Raw genomic sequence first — 12698 nt, 5'->3', positions numbered from 1 at the left:
ACCACCTATGCAGTGCAGGTTCCCTGCAGAAATCGACCCAATTTTCAGAGACACCAAATTTTTGCTTATTTTGCCGGTTAAAAGGCTCATGCGAACTGTTACACCGAATTATTCGGCAAAATAACGATTGCAGCTTTATGATCAAAATTTATCTGAGGTCGGCACGCTATTCCTTGTTAGAACTAAAAATGAAAATGCAATGACCTCTTTCATGGTGGATGTGCTAATTTGTGTTTTAAAGTTCTATTCAAACAATTGAGGAAGCACTTAAGCCTAAAAGCAATAAGGTCAAATCGTCTGGGGTAGTTTTCCTGCAGCGTTTATTTGACAGAAGTGTAGTTAGACACATTTTGAGGCAATTCATTTACTTTTCTTGCCGCTGTCAGTTGGGAAGACGAATTCGCCCTCGAAAGTTCAGCCTTCCAACATCAAACATAACCCATCAACCTATAATGCACCCCACGCCTCTGGCAAGGCCCCCTTCCAGATGGGGAATTTTTTTTTTCTTGAGGGGCAAGGTAATAACCGAACAAGCGTCGCGACGAGCCATTAAAGGGGCTCTAAACAGCTAGCGATACAGTTTCCCTATGCCTAGTATGTTAAAGAATCTCGATGTAAGATAACCTTCCAGCAAGAATTTTTGAAATGCGGGATTTGTAAGTAGAGTTATTTGCAAATAAAATTTGAATATCTGCGCCTCCGCAGCTTTTCTCTTCCTTTCAACTTTTTAGCATGCGCGAAGGCTGGCCCTCCTCCACGGGCCTCGCCCACTGACTCGTCACAACGACGCATTTGCGCTTTTACGTTTTTGCTTAGTGCGCATGCAGCAACTTCCGCTTTGGCGCTTCCGTTCTCTTTGGCTGCGATGGTAATGCCTTGTCTACTCTGAGATAAAGAAAGAAACAAAGAATGCTAGTGACGGCAGGAAAAGCACTCTGCATAAAGTGCCTCAAGGCGCCAACCTCCGGAAAGAGTGCCTACAGCTCATCAGATAGTGAGGATCGGTGAAGTGGTTCGCGATTTGGGGATCCCAATAAAATAGCATCTGCGTGAAGAAGCCGTATCAACGCTGTTTCTTCCAACCCTGCCGGTACGTGTAAAATGAAAATATTGTAATAATACTAGATTTAGATGCGTTATCGCTGTACAGTGTGGAATTTTTTTTTTTTTTTTTACCTCAGGCAATCTTGCTCGGCGTTGTGGCGTGTATAAGCGGGATTTGTCATCATCACTGTCAATTACACTGCTCAAAATAAGCCGGTGGCGATTTTACGATGAGATTTTGATAATTTGTTACTGTTACGCTAGTCCACCATACGCACCAATGGACCCGTATAAGCCGTGTACTATCGTCGTCGGGGTTTAGCACCGGATTTTTGAACAGCTTGTACTTATGAGGGTCACGCCCCATCTCAGCCCTCATTCGCCGAAGTCGCTGCTCGAGCTCGGGGTTCATAATATCCGAGCCGCAGCGATGGTAAGAGATGTCAGCGAAATAAAAGAAATTCAGAATCGAGATCGTAGAGAGCGCTCTTCCGGGCGTTGCGTAGGGCAACTGCAGTGCACCTCACTCGAACCTTGAAACCTTCGTGTTTAGGCTCCTCTTCAGTTTGATTCTATAGGATGCCCCTACGTTAAAGATAACGATCGATACTAAAGAAAATAAAAAGGACGAGGAGAAGGGGACTGCGTAGTTGTGCGCAATGGTGTAGTTTGTCAGGCGCGGTTCGGCGTCATGTGATAGCAGGAAAAGGAAGAACGCGCGCGCCGACAGGAAGTAAAAAAACTCTGTTCGGTGCTCGATTATGATCACCGCATGACTCCCGCCCTGTAGCTTTTTTTTTCGCCCTGCAGTGTTTGTACAGAGCGCACCCTGAAATGTCCCGTGGAGGGAGCCGCGTCAAGTTCACCAACCAAGGCGGCCATGAAAGAAACACGTGAAAACAGAGATATGCGGTTGATAAAAGAACGAAGGAGAAGAAAGGAGGGACACTGTCAAGAATGAAGAGATGGAACCAGACAAAAAAAAAGTGCCAAGGGGCTTTACCCTTCAGCAAGAAGGAGGGGGGGGGGGGGGTAGCGATGAAACGTTATCACTCGCGTGAGCTCACTCAGTCGCCCATAGTTGTGCCTCTTAATCCCTTACCGATCAGCTACCAATCGGAAGTGTAGTGTTGGTTGACAGGCGTTATACACAGCTGGAATTTTTCTGTGGAATAGGTGGGGGGGGGGGGGAGGGGGGGGAGATGAGGCGTTAAACTGAAAAACCAGCGCGCGCGAATGCAGCAGTGCAACAAGTGACACAGTTTGGCACAATGTTACAAGTGGTTCACAAATGCACATTTATTTTTGTCCCAGCTTTTCCAGGAACAGCAGCTGCAGATTATCAGCCAGCTGGATGGAATAGAAGTGGACCTCGCAGGAGATGGGCGTTGCGACTCCCCCGACTACAGTGCCAAGTACTACACGTACAGAGTTGTCATTCAGACTGACCATATCCTACAATGCGAACAGGTAAGAATAGGAGAGGTAGGGCAATTCTGAGATATGAAAATTGGCGGGCTGCAATTCATATTGTGTGCAGCCAGCGGCATTGCACAATAGCGCGAGCATGGGGAAGGAAGGCCTGGCCTCAACTTAACGAGTATCAGTGCAGTCTTCAAAAACAGGTGACAATTTGTGAATATAATTAGGAAGTATTACTTCCAACCTCACCAAGAGCGCCCTTGGCAAGTGCTGCTCGCATGGGTATACATAAAAAGAATCAAGTTCGTCACCAATAACAAGAACAATTGAATTACAAAATGTTTCATCTTTGCAAACCATTTTGTAAGAGGTACATTTGCTAAGATATATTATTATGTAATGAGTTTTTAATTTATGCCATCCAGCTATCCTGACATATATTGCAAGAACAGCCAACCGCACATATAGCACTACTTTAATGACTGGCCCATTACTAAAAACGCGTGCTGTTGCTTGCTTTAATGATTAGTGCAAACACATAGTCATAATACTATTTATTTACTGGATTTAAGAAGTTCAGAGCTGAGAGCAGGTCGAAGGGCTGTGAACAAACTGAACCATGAATCGAGGCAATCACAAGTCATGTTTACTACGTTGCTGGCCTGGGACAGGGTGATGTTAGCTGGATCGAAGGGAACAAAATGTAGCGCACCAAGACAAGGACAGAAAAAGAAGACACACACAGCGCTATGTGTGTCTTCTTTCTCTGTCCTTGTCTTGGTGCGCTACATTTTGTTCCCTTCGATCATGTACCAACAAGCCCAAGTATCTACCTTTCTGATTTACTCGATCATCAGCATGTGGTGCAGTCTGTGGAACCACGTATGCGATAAGCATGATGACAATGATGGATCGTACAGCAAATCCCTGCATGAGCTCTTTGCAAACTGGCAATGGATGAGCAGAGATAAATTGTTTTGCATAGTTTTTTTCGTAAAGTTTTCACTTTGATGTTATTTGGCAGATGCGCGGCCAACATCTGTGGCATTTGCCAGCCGATGATAAATTTAAGGAATAGGTAATGCGAATACAACTTCACTGAAAAACGTTTCTACACATCCGCACATAACAAGTTCACATGACAAAGCCGAAAAAGAAACCCATAATGAAGTGAAGAAACAACATAATGTAAATGTGAGTGCTGAGACTGCAAGATAATTTAATACTGAGGCAGCTTGGTTGTACATCCCACTGAGGCAAACAAATACAATGAAATTTGCCATACTGTCCTATACTGAAAATTTTTAAGACGACGAAGTGCAGCATGTTTGCTCGACAACAGTTCTTCGATTTCTTTCCACATTAAAATTGTAGTAGGAGACCTGGGGTCTTTTTATGAATATGAGCTAAAACTGTTTTCACCTGCATTGCAGCAGCCATAAGCAGGTTCAGCACCTATATATATATATATATATATATATATATATATATATATATATATATATATATATATATATATATATATATATATATATATATATATATATATATATATATATTTATATATGTATATATATGACAGTCTTGAGAAAGATCGGACCCCGTTCGAAACGTCGAAGAAGAATAAATAAAGTGTTAAGCATCCCGGCTATTTATTTCCTCTGGTGCCAAGAATGTCGTTTCGCTGTATTCCATTCTGAAGAACTCCCGGTTTTTGAGAGACATTCGACAACTGTCTCCCAAAGCCCAAACATCTTCCCTTGAATCTTTTCACAACTTGGTCATCAGGTTAGCTCCCAAATACATTGCATAATCGGATGACGGGATGCAAGTAAGGTAAGTTGAATGAAATAGAAGACTAAGGCATTATTTTCACTCCAGTGTGAGTATACAGTCCAACGTTTCTGCATGGCATATGCAAACAATAAATCCTTGCATGAAGCTTCTAATGTATGTACATATTATTTCATTATAAAAGGAACAAAGGAAATTGAATACAGTGCAAAAAACAACAATAGAAGTTCATATCTGAAAGCTTGTGCTTCTTTTGCTTCATTTACTTTTGCTTCTTTTGATTCTCCAACTTACTAAGCAGTCCATTAGAACTTGCAACTAAGCAGATCTTTTTGAGTTAATGATATGGAATAGCCCTGGAAGGCTGAGAAATTGCACTGTGACCAATTTCAAGCATCTCAAAAAAGTCTTTCTCATGGTGTGGCGCTGAGGTCTGGAGAAAAAAGAGCAAACAAATTCAAGTGCTTTTTTTTTAATGTAAGGAGGGAGCAGCTGCTGTGTTAATGGGAGCATTGGATGCCTCCTTTTTAAGGAAGTTAGGCTTGACGTCAGTCTCCTTAGTGCAGTGCTTGATCTGGAGCTCCCATGTTATCGGGCCAGCTAATACGAGACCCTACAATTGCGATTCACAGGAATCGACACTGACATTTGCCAAAAAAAGTGCCCACCACGTAACTCAATCCCAACTTCTGCATAAAGTAGGTACCCAATGCACCTTTTAAGCCAGCTGCCACAATCCTTCCATCCTGATAGTAAATACACTGCTGTAAAATTAGCTGAGCTTATCTTGTGTCTTTCTTTTCGAAACTTGGAACACTGCCATGTCAAAGGTAGTTATCATACATTTGGAGGAGACTGCAGTGCACACTTCTGACATTCAAGGACGCTTCATATAATATGGTAAAAACATATTTGGTAGGATGGTAGCACTAGCCATTCTGTAATCCCCTTCCATGAAAAAAGTGAGACGGGAGGCTATGGACTGCACAGACCACCCAAGGGTCCTCATTGGAAATCATTGCTGCTATGTTAGAATAGGCAGATGGGATGAGATAAAGAACAGCGCATCAGGAATACATACAGACAGAAAGGACAAAAGCTGAGGCATTGCAATGAGAAAACATTGAGGGAAAGCATGGAGGGCAGGTTGAAGAAACAACTTGTCGGTCTTTTGTTCTCCTCATCTTAGTTCAGTCCCAAGAAAAAGGTAGTTTCTAAAGAACTGGAAGTGATCAGGGCGTACGTTTCAGACCCCTCTAGAACCGTCTCGAATGTTTCCAAGCTACGGTACTAAACTCTGCAAGAATGTTCAGCAACTGATCGCTTAGACGGATGATGATCGCTGTTATAGATCAGCAGGCAGAACACGGGTGGTTCACGATATGATGTTGTATAGCCCATGTCATACGTTCAGTTTGCTACATGAGGATCATTGCATTATATTCTTAATTTGATGTAAAAGCGCTGGATATAGAAGCTAAAGCAGAAGCAAACCCTGCTGCAGTGATTTCAATATGACGAATAACGGTTCCTTATAGTAGCCTCTACTCGGCATAAGATTGTTAATAAGGAACAAGAAACACATTTTTTTTCCAGAGTATGAGAAATTAATTCATATTTACCTTCTTTTTGTGTCACATCTGGCTGTTATTAACTTCAACAAAAATTCTTCATGGCTCCAGGCATAGGCGAAAGCAGGACAGGACATTTGGAAGGTAAAATTGGAGAAATCAAGAAAAGGGCATTTCAGTGTCGCTTCAATAAAAATGAAGTGTACTTTTTGTAAGTTAAAACTTTGTTTTACTTATAACATTACACGAAACACTAAGTTAACTGTTGTAATATTGATGCCTATTTCACGCACTAGTTATTCACTTTTTACTATTAAAACGTGAGGGGTTAGTGCGTCCAGAGGGATTGATTATGAACCATGTTGCCCAACTTTCAGAACAACGTAAGTTTCTTCGTACTGTGCCGGATAGTATAGACATAGTGGTTATGTCTGGCCGGACGCCTCCCTGTTTCTTACTTCAATGATGAAGACCCCTCATAAGAACCCTGATCAAAACTCTTCATTTTAATGCATGCTATGGGCGTGATCCAAAGAGAGATTATTGGAGGCCTTTTTACGAATTACAGTAGGCTGTAGGAAAAGGTAAAATATGCAGCTGACAAGTAATGAACGCAGAGAACAGAGTGCTGTCTGGTGAGTTGTGCATTATGTACGGTACATACTACCCGCGCTGCCAGAAGGGCACCCTACCCTTCTAACTGTGCCCTGTAAAAGGTAGTTCAAATCCGTATAGCAAACACTACCATGAAAGCCGCTCTGTACTGGATATACATGCATAAAATCCAAGACGACATCGACGTACCAATGGCGAGGCCAACCACTGCAGGCTAGCCGATCAAAATATTATCAAGAGTTAGTTACTACTAGGCGAAAGCAGAGATCAGAAGGTTGCGCGTAGCAACGCCAATAAGAACATAGCTTATATTCCGTATGTACACAAAGTTCTGCTTTATCTGAAAATGATTGCGATCAAAGCCGGCGTGAAGCTGCTTTTTTTCGTCAATTTCAGCAACGCGTAGCAGGACGATGGCAGAGGATGGAGGAACACAGAACAAACAAGCGCAGGCGGTCGTGAAGAATTAAAAATGGGATTGGGAATTATTTTTCCATCCGCGCAGAATTTGCCACCGATTTGCTTTTTCTGGGCTTACATTATGTTACTTTCACCTCTTGTTGCGTTTTTATTAATCATGTGCTCTCCTTATCAATAATGGCCTCACTGTTGTTATCGGTTGTGCCACTCAACAGTTTGCTTTTGTCCGCGCTCGCCCTTTTCGGGACGTATTTAGGTTTTCTTTACCCCTAGTCAGCGTTTTTCTTCTTTTTGTATATTGCATTTACTTTGCGAATTTCTGAAATAAACTTGAATTTCAGCTCTTGGTTGTCCTGCGTGTTCCTCTGTGCTCTGTTCTTGGCCTGCTATCTGCTGCGTATAGCCAAATAACGTGGCATCTTATCCTGTCAAGCGAAAGCTTTTACTACTTTGCTCCGCAGCTTCTTAGCCGTATGTGCATGTCTGTGCTTGAACGTAGGGGGAAACCACGCAGCAGCTTTGACGTCACTCAGATACTTCCAAAGTTGCCCGCCCAACCAACCAACCAACCAAGCCACCGAAACCGAGGTCACAGCGCGTTCTTCTCTGCTTAGTCACGTGACATCCATGACGTCACTCCACCGCACGTACGTTGTAGCAGTGGCGCTCGCGCTGTCTGATAGCCTCCGCTGCCTCTCAGCCAGTGCCAGCGGATCGCAACAGCTCTCAACAATTTGGCGGCAGCAGTCGTCATTAATGATTCCAGGCGAGACGCCTCGTGAGCTGCTTGTGTCTCAGAGGATGCGAAGACGAGAAGCCGAATCCGATCACCCAGTGGGAGTAGCTCACCGAGATACTGCCGCACAGAAAATAACAGACGCGGATCGAACCAAACGTGCCACCGATTTCAACTTTGGTTACTTATGTGTAGCAGGGTTAAATGTTCGCCTATTTTTTTTAATCTTCTGCAGCATAAAGAACCAAGAAATGTGAAAGAAAACCTCTCGCAAGAAACACGAAACGAAATTTGAACATGTTGTTGAGTCGTTGTGTTTGTCAAGCTGCGAATTCTACATCTGTGAAACGAGATAAGACATTCGAGCAGTAAATTCTATATCTGAGAAACGAGACAAGATAATAATGAATGACTACGCTAGCAAGCGAAAGATATACAAAACCAGTCATGGCGGAATCCATAGTCATGCATTGCGCTGACTGCGAAAACTTTCAGGCGTTTCAGAACAAGACTACTGTCTTCGTTAAATATAAATATCTTATCTTACGGCTGATTTTCAGTCGTTTCATATCTATGAATGCCTTTACTCGTGCGTCAGCTAGCAATCTATGGCTTTCTTCCGCCGTAGCTTACCTTTATAAACAGGGACGGTATTAAATATTATCCGAAAATTTACCTTAGCTGATTCCTATGTTCTCCGCCAAGCTTCTTATATTGTTGCTTTTTTGCAATAAGCTATATGACTGTTAGTACGCTCCTGTGTCTGTCTCTTCTATACCGTCCTGCCTCTCAGCGCTACTTCGTCGTTTCGTCCAACATCAACTAACAAGCTCCATTCAGCCCACTTGGCGACGCTTCTACCGTACACTTACACTCATTACGCTGAATACGCAGAAACAGTGTCCTGCTCCTGATTCTGCGGGACAATTACTAAGCTTGTTTTAAGATAAACAGGGCAAAAGATTTAGCTTGTTTGATTACCCGCGCTTTCCTTATATTCTATTTTTTTCCGTGAAAAAGCGTCCAGTTGTGAGTTCAGCACTCGCACTGTGTTTTCCAAGACTCCGGCATCACATAGCAACTCACAGGTGCAATACTAACATGTGCGGAAAATGGCATAATTGAAAACAAAAATCACGTGTGTCTGCAGCATGCAGTCTAGGAACGCTGTCAGTGAACACAGCTGTTTCCGACAGCGAGCCTTAGACAACAGGTCTGCAGTAGCCATCAAGCACCTGATTGTGACGCACATTAACAACGTGGATGACTTGGTCGACGGTTGATATTCTGCAGTGGCAGGAGGATAAATTAGCTCAAAATCTGAGAGCGGGTCCAAGGACTCCAGGCCGCCGCCTTGTCGGCCTGGAGTCATTGTGTCGTTGGGTAGAAGGATCGTGTATCTGCTGGATATTAAACCTTTACCACTACCACAACCACCAACCATGCATTAATAGTATATTTTATGGCCGTGGTTGATACTCTTCTCTGCAAAATGCTATGAAACACTGCCATTGCCTCGGTCAGGGTGAAATCGTGGGCGAAACAAACAGCGGCCAAGGCTGCTTCCTGCAAGAAGCCATAGGAAGCCGAGCAAGAGTTGACAAGGAGTCTGGGTCCCCTAGGCAACGTAACTGAAAAAATACGCAGTGTAGGCAATGGTTCTATCAATCAGTAAAAGGAAAAAAAATAAACAGGCTGGAGAAACATCTATCTGACATAATGCCAGAAATTAAAAAATTACTTCAATATAGCATATAAAAATGGCCGCTGAAAGGTTAAAAATAAATTAAGTGAAATTTATAATGAAAATTAGGAAACCACTAGAAACTACACGTCAAAAGGGGGAAAATATTGTACAGGCCGAATACGTAACCTGAAACCTAAAACTTTACATGTGTAAGTTAAAGCGCTGGAGGCCTATCATCTAGGAAAAATGTTTCCCCACTGCTTTTGTTAACTTGTTTGCAAATTGTGGACTTGTCTCTCCTATGCAGCCGAAAGAGTATTACAGAGAAAAATTAAACTGTCTTTTTGCAGAACTAAACTGAGCATATAATATGCATAAAGATATGTTATGCATCGTGAACACTTTACAGCAAAAACGTCATGAAATTACATCCCCACCGATGTGAATGACTGAAGCGTTTATTATGGAAAACCTCGGCGACATGCATGAAACTTTCGTCAGCAACGCAGCCACCTTTGCTCGGTGTAAGCATACGGTTGTGTTCATAGAAAAGTTTATGAACTGCAAATTCTAGTTTAACGTTTTTGCAAGGATGTTATATACATTAGCATGCATGGAATATTTCTGTGTGCATACGACCATTAAATATTCTGTATTTAAATTCTTGTTTCACCACATCCGGTATATATCACCACTATGACAAACGTGAGTAGAGGCAACGTAAGTCACGAAGAAATTTGCATAATTTCTGCTGCTTAACTTGATGATTATCGGAATATGTTCTACTTTATGAGGTTTGTAATGTCACAAAGCCAATAAGGTTATCAAGGACGCTGTAGTGGAAGACGCTGGACAACGTCGGACTCCTGGAATGCTTTGCCATGCTCTGAAGCCATACAGACTCGGGCGCTTTACTTTTCAATTCCATCAAGCAGCAGCCATTGTCGCGAAGGTTGAACCGTCATCCTACGTTGCGTACTCCGCAGTTCTAACGCCAATAGCTTTATGGAATTAATTAAAATGGCTCATCAGTGGTTATATTGCATTTTTCTGAGGCTATAATTTCTACTAAATTTGACTTTCACAGCTGTCTACTCTACGAGAAGACAGGTGAAAGAGAACATATTCATAATAATATAACAGCGTGAGTTTTTGCTTATACGAATGAACATTGTCACAAGCAAAGAAGTCGACAAAGCATCTTATATTTGTAGAAGGTATTCAGCGTTTGTAATTACCATCCGAATGATTAACAGCACAACTTGCGTGCAGCATGCCTATAACAGTTCAGTAAAAGCGAAATATATAAAGTTTCACAGGCAATGTGTGTTGAATTACTGTAATTATAATCGAAGGAAACGTAGCAAATAGATGGCACAAAAGAAGGCGTGGACAGGATGGCTGCTACGCTTTCAAATAGACGAAATCGAACAAAAAAGGTAATGTGTCATCAACACGCAACAACACGCATCCTCAACTATAAATTAATGAAAAAACTAACACTGATAATTGAGTCAGTTAAAAAAAAGTTAAGTAAAAAAGGGGCAAAAGGTTATAGTGACAGCTATGCAAACTTAACAATTTTTAAAGACCTTTGTTTTTGTGAACGTGCTAAGCAGATGGTGTGGAAATGCATGTATCATACCTGAATTTCGCAATTTTATGAATTTCCAAGATTTCTCTCGTCAATTTATCGAAAGAACATTTGCATTTCTTGCAGTCTTTAGCAAGCGTTCACCAGTTTGTTGACGTAATGGAGAGGTAGGCTTGGTGAAAGTAGGCTACGTGAACATGGGTTCACTGCCAGGTTCCCCAGTATAATCGTTCCCAGTGGCGTATCATACAAGCGGCTTCCGTTGTTTTGTACCGCATACTGTGTTTTCATCCTACAGGCTGGAAACATCTATCTGACATAATGCCAGAAATTAAAAAATTACTTCAATATAGCATATAAAAATGGCCGCTGAAAGGTTAAAAATAAATTAAGTGAAATTTATAATGAAAATTAGGAAACCACTAGAAACTACACGTCAAAAGGGGGAAAATATTGTACAGGCCGAATGCGTAACCTGAAACCTAAAACTTTACATGGGTAAGTTAAAGCGCTGGAGGCCTATCATCTAGGAAAAATGTTTCCCCACTGCTTTTGTTAACTTGTTTGCAAATTGTGGACTTGTCTCTCCTATGCAGCCGAAAGAGTATTACAGAAAAAATTAAACTGTCTTTTTGCAGAACTAAACTGAGCATATAATATGCATAAAGATATGTTATGCATCGTGAACACTTTACAGCAAAAACGTCATGAAATTACATCCCCACCGATGTGAATGACTGAAGCGTTTATTATGGAAAACCTCGGCGACATGCATGAAACTTTCGTCAGCAACGCAGCCACCTTTGCTCGGTGTAAGCATACGGTTGTGTTCATAGAAAAGCGAATAGCTTTGCGGATAGCGGAAAAGAGGATAGCTTTGCAAGTCTGGGGCCCTCTCAAAACGTAATATCAACCCGAATTTTGCTGCCAGTTTCTCCAAGCTGCGTGAGTGCTAGAGCACAAATTTCTTCAAACTTCCTCTTTCTTTGATCTAAAGCCGCATTTTGTGGCGGCAACTGGATAGCTTCTTTTTCTTTCCCTTTATGTGCCTTTTTCGTGAGAGCCTCTACGACTACCGCTGGAGCATCTGCAAGCAAGCCAGATTTCTTAAATCTTTCAAACTGATTGTCACATTTACCCCAATCTGTGAGGACATGAGTAAAAGAGTGCACACCTAAGACATTTGGATGTTATGCCTCGCTTAAGAAATGAGCTTCGGACAATCTTCTCAAGAACATGATTACCCCAGGGCTCTATGGGGAAACTGTGAGCGCTGTCAAGGGATGGATTCATGCCGATCTGCAGAAAGGCTTACGGTATTTGTCATTCGCCAGTAACATGTGGGCGTCGAGGTAAAATTAAAGCTACATTAACTTCAGGTGCCATTACGTGACCTAAAATTTTTAAATGAGGGCGTTTGCTCTGGGCAGCCAAAATGTGGTCTACAGGCACACTGCCTGCAACACCCTAGCACACCAGTGCTGCAGCTCGCCCAGAATGTAGACACCAGGTGGAGTAGCATGGCATGCTGTCAGGCCTTCAGCCACTTAAGGAGGCAGTATGCCTTGAGCTTGCTGCCTTTGACACAGAGGGGCCAACAGGACACCATAGGAGTGGAAAACCAAGGCTGTACTAGTTAAAGCCCTTGAACCAATTGCATCAACAACCAAAGATCGGAGTGGACACAAGTATGCATTTTTGTTTTCGACGGTACCATTTCCCTATAGAATGCATATGATAGACTTGTAACTAAAGTTTGCGCAGACTTTTTCTCTCTCGCGGGGAAAGGGAAACTGTCGGCTTTGGCCCCCTTTT

This window comes from Amblyomma maculatum, chromosome 3 (assembly GCF_055883805.1).
Source record: "Amblyomma maculatum isolate TAMU_Amacu chromosome 3, ASM5588380v1, whole genome shotgun sequence".
In the NCBI taxonomy this organism is placed as follows: domain Eukaryota; kingdom Metazoa; phylum Arthropoda; class Arachnida; order Ixodida; family Ixodidae; genus Amblyomma; species Amblyomma maculatum.
This window is presented reverse-complemented; position numbering follows the sequence as displayed.